Raw genomic sequence first — 9,506 nt, forward strand, 5'->3', positions numbered from 1 at the left:
CCAGACGTGCCAGTTCTTCCTGTTTGTGCCAGAGACGTCTCGGAGACAACCCGGAGACGTCTCGGCTGTCCCTGAACTTTTTCTTTCATCTCAAAAATTCTTCAATAAGTTCTTAAAAATCATGGGAACTTGCCTAGACATTTCTTAACAATATTCTTAATTAACCAACTGAAATCCTCAAATAACTTGTTAAGATAAAGGGAATTATGCTCTAGTGTTTTGTATTCATCAAAATCCATTAGAGGGTCAACAATCTCCCCCTTTTTGATGATGACAAAACTTGGAGTATGTGCAATATAAAATATATTGTGTTCTAGGACTAATGCATAGCTAAGTTACATAAAGTAGAAAACATAAATATTTAAAACATACTTCATGATAATGCTTTAGATTTAATCAGCTTAACACAATCAACCTATTTCAGTTTAAGCTGAGTTGGTATTCAATATAAAATACAAAGCATTATGAGCATATACTTAGATATTTCTCCCCCTTTTTGACAACATCAAAAAGATAGTGGAACATTAAGCACAAAGATAAGAATACTCAAATATTTCTTTTTCTTATTGTACTCTGATTTGCATGTCAAGTTATTGCAAGAATATGAATCATATAACTCAAGGCAATAATGTTAGAAAAAGATTAATGAGCATAGATCAGAGCCAATTAAGATAATTCCAGAGCAGAACACATCGAATGTGATTTCAAGAAATTTTCTAATTTGATACCACAGATAGTTTTCTAATCAAGTGTAGGTGGAATCTTCCTTAGGTTAATTCAAGAAGTACCACAAATGATATTCAAGGAAAGCACGAATGGAAATCTGACCTCTCTTCAATAATAAGTGGGAAAGCTTGTTCATTTAAGACCTTTTGCCCAATCTATTAAGTATTTTATCAATAGGAGAGCAATTCAATTGATTTTCAGAGTAAAAGATCAAAACTTATATATTTGAAAGACATATCATCCTGTTGGATCATTAATTCTTAATGACTTCAAAGTTCTTTTATGATAATAAGAGCATTGGGGCACAAATACCAAAATATGAATTCATGCAATTTTTGATACATCTTAGAGCTCTTTTAAAGACTTTCTTTTATTTCTTTAGAGAATAAGCACAATTTGATACATAAAATAATGAATTGGCACAAAATTGAAGTTCTAAAGAGCAAGCCAATTAGGACTCATTAGTGAAGTTCAAAAATAGATTTTCTAAGAGATACTCAAGAAAATTTAACACATTATTCTCCCCCTTTTTCATTAAATTAGAGGCTCTTAAAATTTGCAATTTGGTTCAAGAGTGATGCATGAGATATACTAACCAAATAACACGCCTCAAGGTGTATTATAAAGATTTTCAGATTTAAATTTCAGATGATACATATTGGAGAGTATTAGGATCACTTTTCATTTAGTATTCTTTCCCTCTCCTTTAGTTATAGATTTATGCGATTAAGTTCCATAAGATCTTTCCTTCTGAAATTTTCTTTCTCCCCCTTAATTGATCATTCCATTTTAAGAGTTTAGAATTTGTAGATAATGTTCAATAAAATTGTCAATCTCAAAAATATGTTTTCTATAAGTTTCAGCTTATTTTCATAAGACTCAAGGTTTGAGATAAGACAACCTTTATAGAACTCATCTTAAGGTATAAACTTATAATTAAAGCATGTATTGCAATATAAGGATGTTCATCAAAATCAATCCATAAAAATCAAGGTATGCATCAAATTAAAGTAACTTTAGGATAAGATATCTAAAGCTCCCCCTCAAAAGATGCATTCCTCTTCAATCATTCTTTTCTTTTGTTGAATTTCAGATTTTAATGACAAGCGTGAATAAAACTGAAATTCTATGTTATCGAGAATGTAGAGTGATCAAGAATTATTCAAAATTTATAGCAATCACCCTTTTTAATCTTTTAAGCACAAGTTATGCTTTTTCCTAATCTTAGAGAAAATGTATAGAAATATTAATCAGAAAATGATTCATTTGTAGCTCAGTTTCTTTCAAAAACATTTACATTTTCTTTCTTTTAAGAATCATTTGAGTGAGCTGAAATATTTCTAGCTTTAAGATCATTCACTCTATATATATATTCTGATGGAAGTCTTTAAGAATGTAGGAGAGAAAAACATATAGATGATCATTGAGGTATATATATTTATAGAACTCAATTTCTTAATCATAGTTTTTCACCAATGTATATATGAAACACAATAAATCTTTTTAATATCAAGATAAGATTATATATTTAGAAATTTTTGTTTGCAATCAAAATCATCGAAAGACACATCATTTGGACCAATATTAGTACACTTTAAAGATAAGAAATGATATGTTTCGGATGCGTATCAGAGCAATCAACCAAGGCATCAAAATTTTAATTCTATTTTTCTTATATTAAGATTTTATTTAGAAATCATATGAGTTTAAGCTTTTATACAAAATCAGATTCTGAATTTCATAAAGATTTTCAATAGAGCCTTTCAAGGTCATAATTTGAGATATGTATCTTCCACATTATAGCTCATCTTAAATCATTACGATTGAAAACTTATATTTCAAACATATAAGAGCATATTCAGAATCTTTGTATTTAATGTGAGTTTTGGTATGAATTAGCACATTATATACCAAAGTTAAGCAAGTTGAAAGATAAAACAAACTCAATTCATTTTGCCTAAATAGAGATATCCTTCTCTTCTCCTTTTTACAAATTTATTTAACTTTCAGATTTTAACGATGATTGTGAACGACAAATCTGAAATTTCTTTTCAATAAAACCAAACACAAGATGTTATGTAGTATTTCAAACATTCAATCAAATTGTCCAAGTATGAGGCATTACAAAAATATTGAGAACCCATAATTCAAGACATCATGCCACATGCACAATATATTATGTGTTAAGTCATGCATTAAAATAATAAGAAAAAGAATGTCAAGGATCAAAATCAATTCTTTTCAAACAAACTCCCTCTATATAATTTTGCACTGATTTCATCATTAAAGTGTGTTTTCAAGTGATTAAAAATTTGACTTGATTCTTCTTATATACTTTCATTTACTTTGTCTTTCATTTTTAACTTTCTTATGCTCTATACTCTATTTGCTCCCTATCCAGTGGAGTTGGGAAGGGGCACGAGGTACTACCACTAGCCTCCCTCTTGTGCCGTCCCTAATATGCCCTACACCGAATAGTTGGGTCAAATAGTGCCGGGTACTACCACTAGCCTCCCCATTGGCACCATCCCTATGATGAGCAATATAGAAAGGTTAAAATGTTTACTTCAAACTCTCCCTGTTTAAGTGTAATTAATTATGGATTTTATCCCTTCCAAAAGAATGCTCACAAATGTTCCAAATATATTATGCTTGTTTTGTTTTTCCTCAAGATTGAAGTATTTGCCTTTACTTAGATTTTACTTCTCTTGAATAATATCTATTTTCTTTTCTTTATCTCTCTCTCTTTTTGTTATTCTCAAGTAATTTACATGAAAGAGCAGAATAAAGAAATAATCTTATGTGTCATATAGATGTATATCATGCAAACAACATTTTCATTATGCTCAAGTATTCATAACTTCTCACAAGTTATTTTACATCAAAATTTTAAGCATATACTTGTGTATTTCATGGTTATGATATAGGCAAAGAAATAATTTAGTTTGGGCAAACTATGAAACAGTTTCTAAAAGTATAAGTCAGTCAATACACACATAGACATGATATCAAAAATTAATAATTAAAGAATATAATCATGCCATAATAAGATTTAAGTTATTGACTTTGCTCAATTAATTTATGAGAAAGGTATCTAAAATTACCTATTCATTCTATATTCTTCAAGCCAAACTAGATTTCTTATGTGTGAACTTTTGGCTGAAGAAGATCCTCTCTCTTGTTTGCATGTGAATGTTTATTGTATCTTATGTGGAGGTTTTCTTCAAGTTGAAATCTCTCATTTTCTTGCTTAAAGATCCTGCATTATTAACAAAATTCTTTTCTTTCTTGAAGGAAAATCATTAGTTTCTTCAAGATACAAAACATTCATACATATATTTCTTAACTAGATGACTCAACGTACGATATGACAATAATTGAGTGTTGAGTCATTTTACTCAAGAGATTGCCTAAATATAAGCAAGCATATGTCACTTGAACTTAAAGAGATAGTTTCATTAACCAAGATGGTTCAAAGACAAGCATGTGAAGCAATAGAAAGATTTATCAAGGTCAAATCAATTTCTTATTTCCAAAAACAATTTAGTTTAGATTTTATTTGCTTAAGATAATTATCAATAAGATATGTTAGCTATGTTATAATCAACTTATCTTAAACGGTTGTTTCTATCAAAATTCTGATTATGATTTCTCTGTTATCAATAAAATATGATTCATTAAAGTTAGATTGAAATCTTCCACAAGGTCACATAATGAGCATACAATCTGGTCTATCAGCTGTATGATAAAATAATTATTCTATCATGCTTCAATACAGCTTTAAAACAATAGATCTACTTTGCTCATCCTTTTCAAATTCTACAAGATGGGGTCATAGACATACCTTCTTCATGCCAATCTTCTATAAGGGTTTTCTTGTGGACTAACTTTGGTCAATGAAGATTCCCTTTCTTGTTTATCTTAATTTAGAGTTTGAGAGAAGATGTTCATCATACATATTTCAAACTCACCTTACATGAGCTAAGTAAAATCTTCATATAAATCTCCATTAGTAGAACCAAGAATGATGTCATTAATGTATACTTTGAGCAAGTAAGATATCACACAAATCAATTCTTCGAGCCTGCCACGGGCTTTCCAATTTTCTTAGTCTGATGGAACGAACCTTGACTGAAACTCGACAGGGAATCCGAGACCAATGGTTAAGCGACTGAGGATTCTCGAATCACATTTTTGATGCAAAGAATTATCACTATTACTTTATATCAAAAAGGTTGCTTAAGCTTTTATATCATGCTTTTGATGCTTGTTTCAAATCATATATTGCTTTATCATATTTGTAATGAGTGTTTTCAAATATGGTGGTTATTTAACATATATCTTCTTTAATAAAATAAGCATATAGGAGTCCATTCTACACACTCATTTGATAGAATATAAAGCTCATAAAGCAAGCAAATGATAATGGTGATCTTTACTTCTAATCATGCAAGAATCAAGATCTATTTCATCTTCTAAGCAAACAATTTTTCTTCATTAAGTGCATTTCTGAAAAACTCAATTTGGTTATAATTATTAACATGTTTTCAGATTGTTATATGTAAAAGATTAACCATATACATATATAATTTAATTTTAGTATCTTGATAATAAATCATTAATCTCATAAGTAACAAAATGAATTAATATTTCTACAACTCGAATCTTTTCATTGAATGTTCTATAAGCATTGCTTGATGAATGATATCCAAGAATAGAAATATCTTTATCAGATTTGGCATTATTTTCATAAGACCATATCAAGCATAGTATGTACGACTGAAAAATATGAGAGATATGCAATGGTTCATTTTCTATTTTTCAGAAGATCAAAAAAAGTTTTCATCAAAAAATAGATCTAATAGAAGTCATATGTATGACAAGCAGTGATGATAGCCTAAAAAAATTTAAGTAGATGACTATCATACACAATTGTCTTTTTCATTTCTTCAAGAATTCTATTAACTCTATTTTACTTAAGGTGTCCTTGGTGCTGAAATAATTAATTTCTGTATAAACTTTATCAGGATTTTGGTTTTCAACACTGTGCCATGATACTCTTTATCTTCACAGTTTGAAAATCTTTATCATTTGAAACACTTTTACATGATTTAGCAAATACAGAAAGTATTTTAATTTTATTTGCCAAGAACAAATCCAATGTAAGCTTTTGAAAACTTAGTGATGGAAACAACATCTTTAGATTTGGAAATGATTTTTGTTTATTTCCTTAGTTAGTATGCATAGCAAAACTTTTACCTTTCAGAAGATGATCTAAGTAAGCCAATGGCAAGGTCTTTTGAGATTAAGTACATACTAGTATGAGTTGATTTTATATGCCAAAGATGGTTTCTTTAATCTTGGTATTCATAGTGCATATACACATTATCATATCTATGATCAATAAATAATAATGCCATGGATAAAAACTCTCAATCAAGCATATAGAGAATTCATAGAGTTATTCTTAATAAATTGATTAATCTTTTAGCAACTTATCCAATAGTGAGTAAAGTTTACTATAAAATGAAGTGATTTGATTATATTTTCAAAAGTATTTTCTATATCACAAAATTGGTCAATACTTGCAATTCATATTTCAATCAAATACTAAAGCAAAAATAATGATGAAATGCAAGGTTTACTGATTTCATTATTATTATTATATTTTTTTTATTATTTAAAATTACTTTTCATAAGTATGTTTTAAGTTTCATTTTTTGATGTGTGTCTAGAACACCCATTTGTATGAAAGTTCTATTTGTTCCATGGGTATCTTGGCACACCTATGTCTACATCCTCATATTTTCATTTTGGGTACCCAAGCTTGCTTGGGTCCTTGAAAGTTAGGACATATGGTTCCTTTTGGAACCCAAATCTGTTTAACAGTAATAACTTTACCATTTGACTTAATTGTACTAGAACTATAGGTAAGGTTGTTATGTCCATTCTTTTGATGTTTGAAATACGTTATCCTTTTTGATGATTTGCTTGATAAATTCAAAACATTTTTCTTTAGGGATTCATTGCTAAGTGAAGGAATCAAGCCAAATTTTGATTTATCAAAATCAGCATGTTGGCTTTCAAACATCATTTTTAATCTTTCTGAACTTACAGTGAACTTGTTAATAAGAGATTTCAGTTGGTCAACTTCTTTACTCAAGTTTTGGTTTGTTTTGATTAAGCTATGATTTTTCTGAATCAATTCTTCTGAATTTAACCTTAAGCTTTTATTTTCAGAATTTAGTTTGTCTTGTATTTCAGCAATAGAATTTCTTTTTTTTGAAATTTTCAAATTTAGTTTTTTAAGATTTTTATTTTTCATAGCTAATTTTCTACATTCACCATACAAATCATGAAAAGCATTTAAAAGTTCATCATAAGAAAATTCTTCTTGAAAATCATTTGATGTAAAATTAGATTCAGATTCTACTTTATCTTCTAGTGCCATAAAACATAAGTTAGTTACCTCTTGTAGTTCATTGTTGCTTCTAGCTTTTAATTTTTTGCTTGACTCTTCCTTGGTCAAGGCTTTCTTGCTTTTTATCTCTTTCTTCCTTTCTTCTTGCTTTCTCTTCTTCTTCGTCTTTAGGAAGCTTTTGAATCTTTTGGTGTTCGGGAATGGATCCTTGTTTCCATCACCGTACTCTTTGTTTTTTGAACTAATCTGCCTCCGAGTCGACTCGGGCCTTGTTGGAGTCGACTCGGCTAACTTGGGAGTCGACTCGGAAATACTTGGAGTCGACTCGTTCACAGGGTCTTCAAGACTGTGTCTCTGCCTTTCAGACTGTTCTTCTCTAGGAGTCGACTCGGACAAACTGGGAGTCGACTCGGCTACTGTGGAGGATTCTGCAATCTCATTGTTAGTACGCAATTGAAGCACATGTGAGCTAATCTGAGATTTATTATAAATAGTTTCTAAAGTATCCCAGATCTCCTTAGCAGATAAGCATGCAGAAATTTCATTAAACTTCGTTTCATGAATAGCACAATATAATATGTTCATAGCATTAGCATTCAATTGTGCTAAGTCCTTTTCATTAATAGTTTGAGAGAGTGTATGAAGGTCATTTATTATGATTTTCCATAAATAATAGTTTTGTGATTGAATAAAAATGCGCATGCGTATTTTCCAATGTGTATAGTTTATGCCATTAAATAGTGGAGGTGTATCAATTGATTATCCTTCTCCTAGAAAACTATCTATTTGAGTTGTCATGATCTTTGGCTCTTGATCGTGAGATCAATAATTAAATTTAGAGCACCTGCTCTGATACCACTTGTTGCCCAGTAAATACGACCCAAGAGGAGGGGTGAATTGGGTCTTTTAAAACTTTTAAGCTTCTTTTGAAACTTTTTGATTAATTATGCTAAGTTGTATAGATGCACAGTGGAATTTAAACTTAGCAACAGTTTGATTTATTGAATGAAACTTGATTACGTAAATTGAATATGCTTGCAACTAAAGGATGCACGGATAAGAGTTAAGCAAGCAATTTATCTAAGTAAGTAGGTGAGCAAGTTAGACAATGACAAAAAGCATCACAAACACAACAAACATATAGTGGTTCGGTGCACCCCAGCACCTACATCCACTCCCCAAGACCTCTTGGGAATTTCACTATAATCCTACAGATTACAGCCGGTTGTTTTACAAGCTCACAACCTAACTTGTTGTTTTACGAGTTCACAACGAACTCGGTCGGTTTTCACAGGCTCACCGACTCGAACCAACCGATTGTTTTCACGGGCTCACAATCCAACCCGGTTGGTTTTCCCAAAGGCTCACCAACCACAACCTTACAACGTTGGTTTTTTTCTTTGGCTCACCAACAAACCTTAACCCCTTGATTCAATCCCTTGATTGAATCAAGTTACAAGATATTAGAATAAAGGTTTAAAACAAATCAAAGCTTCTTAAACAAGCAAATATAACAATATAAACAATAGAACCCGCAAGAACCCTTTTAGCCGTTGGAAGCGTGGGAGATGATGGTTTTTCCGATGTGGATCGCGTTGGCTTGAATGTGAGCTTTGAATGCCAAACGGGAGAGAGTAGTTGAGCATGAAATCTGTTGGAAAACTTGAAGGCGCTTGATTTCTTCACTTGAATGCACTAACTCTCTTGAACCTTTTTTTCTCTCTTCTCTCTTGAATGATCTTGTATTGGGTTGGTAAGAAGATGTTGAGAAGCACTTAAGAGGTCCCTTTTATAGCCCCAAAAGCAAATATAGCCGTTAGACACAAAAAAGAGACGTTTGAAATTCAAATCAAACCTGAAAAAGTTGTTAGTCGCGTCTCAGGCGCTCCGGGGACGTCTCCGCGCTTTACGGGGACGTCTCCGCTTGTTTGCGCTTTTTGCATGGGGACGACTCCGCTTCTTCGGGGACGACTCCGCGCTTTACGGGGACGTCTCCGCCGTTATATCTCCGAAAAACAAGTCTTCTGGAATTCTCTGAGAGAGTCGTCTCCGCTATCTAGGGGACGACTCCGCTGGTCTGCTTTTTACTTGCGGGGATGACTCCGCAGGTACCGGAGACGTCTCCAGACGTGCCAGTTCTTCCTGTTTGTGCCAGAGACGTCTCGGAGACAACCCGGAGACGTCTCGGCTGTCCCTGAACTTTTTCTTTCATCTCAAAAATTCTTCAATAAGTTCTTAAAAATCATGGGAACTTGCCTAGACATTTCTTAACAATATTCTTAATTAACCAACTGAAATCCTCAAATAACTTGTTAAGATAAAGGGAATTATGCTCTAGTGTTTTGTATTCATCAAAATC

Source organism: Phoenix dactylifera, unplaced genomic scaffold (assembly GCF_009389715.1).
Source record: "Phoenix dactylifera cultivar Barhee BC4 unplaced genomic scaffold, palm_55x_up_171113_PBpolish2nd_filt_p 000356F, whole genome shotgun sequence".
NCBI lineage: Eukaryota > Viridiplantae > Streptophyta > Magnoliopsida > Arecales > Arecaceae > Phoenix > Phoenix dactylifera.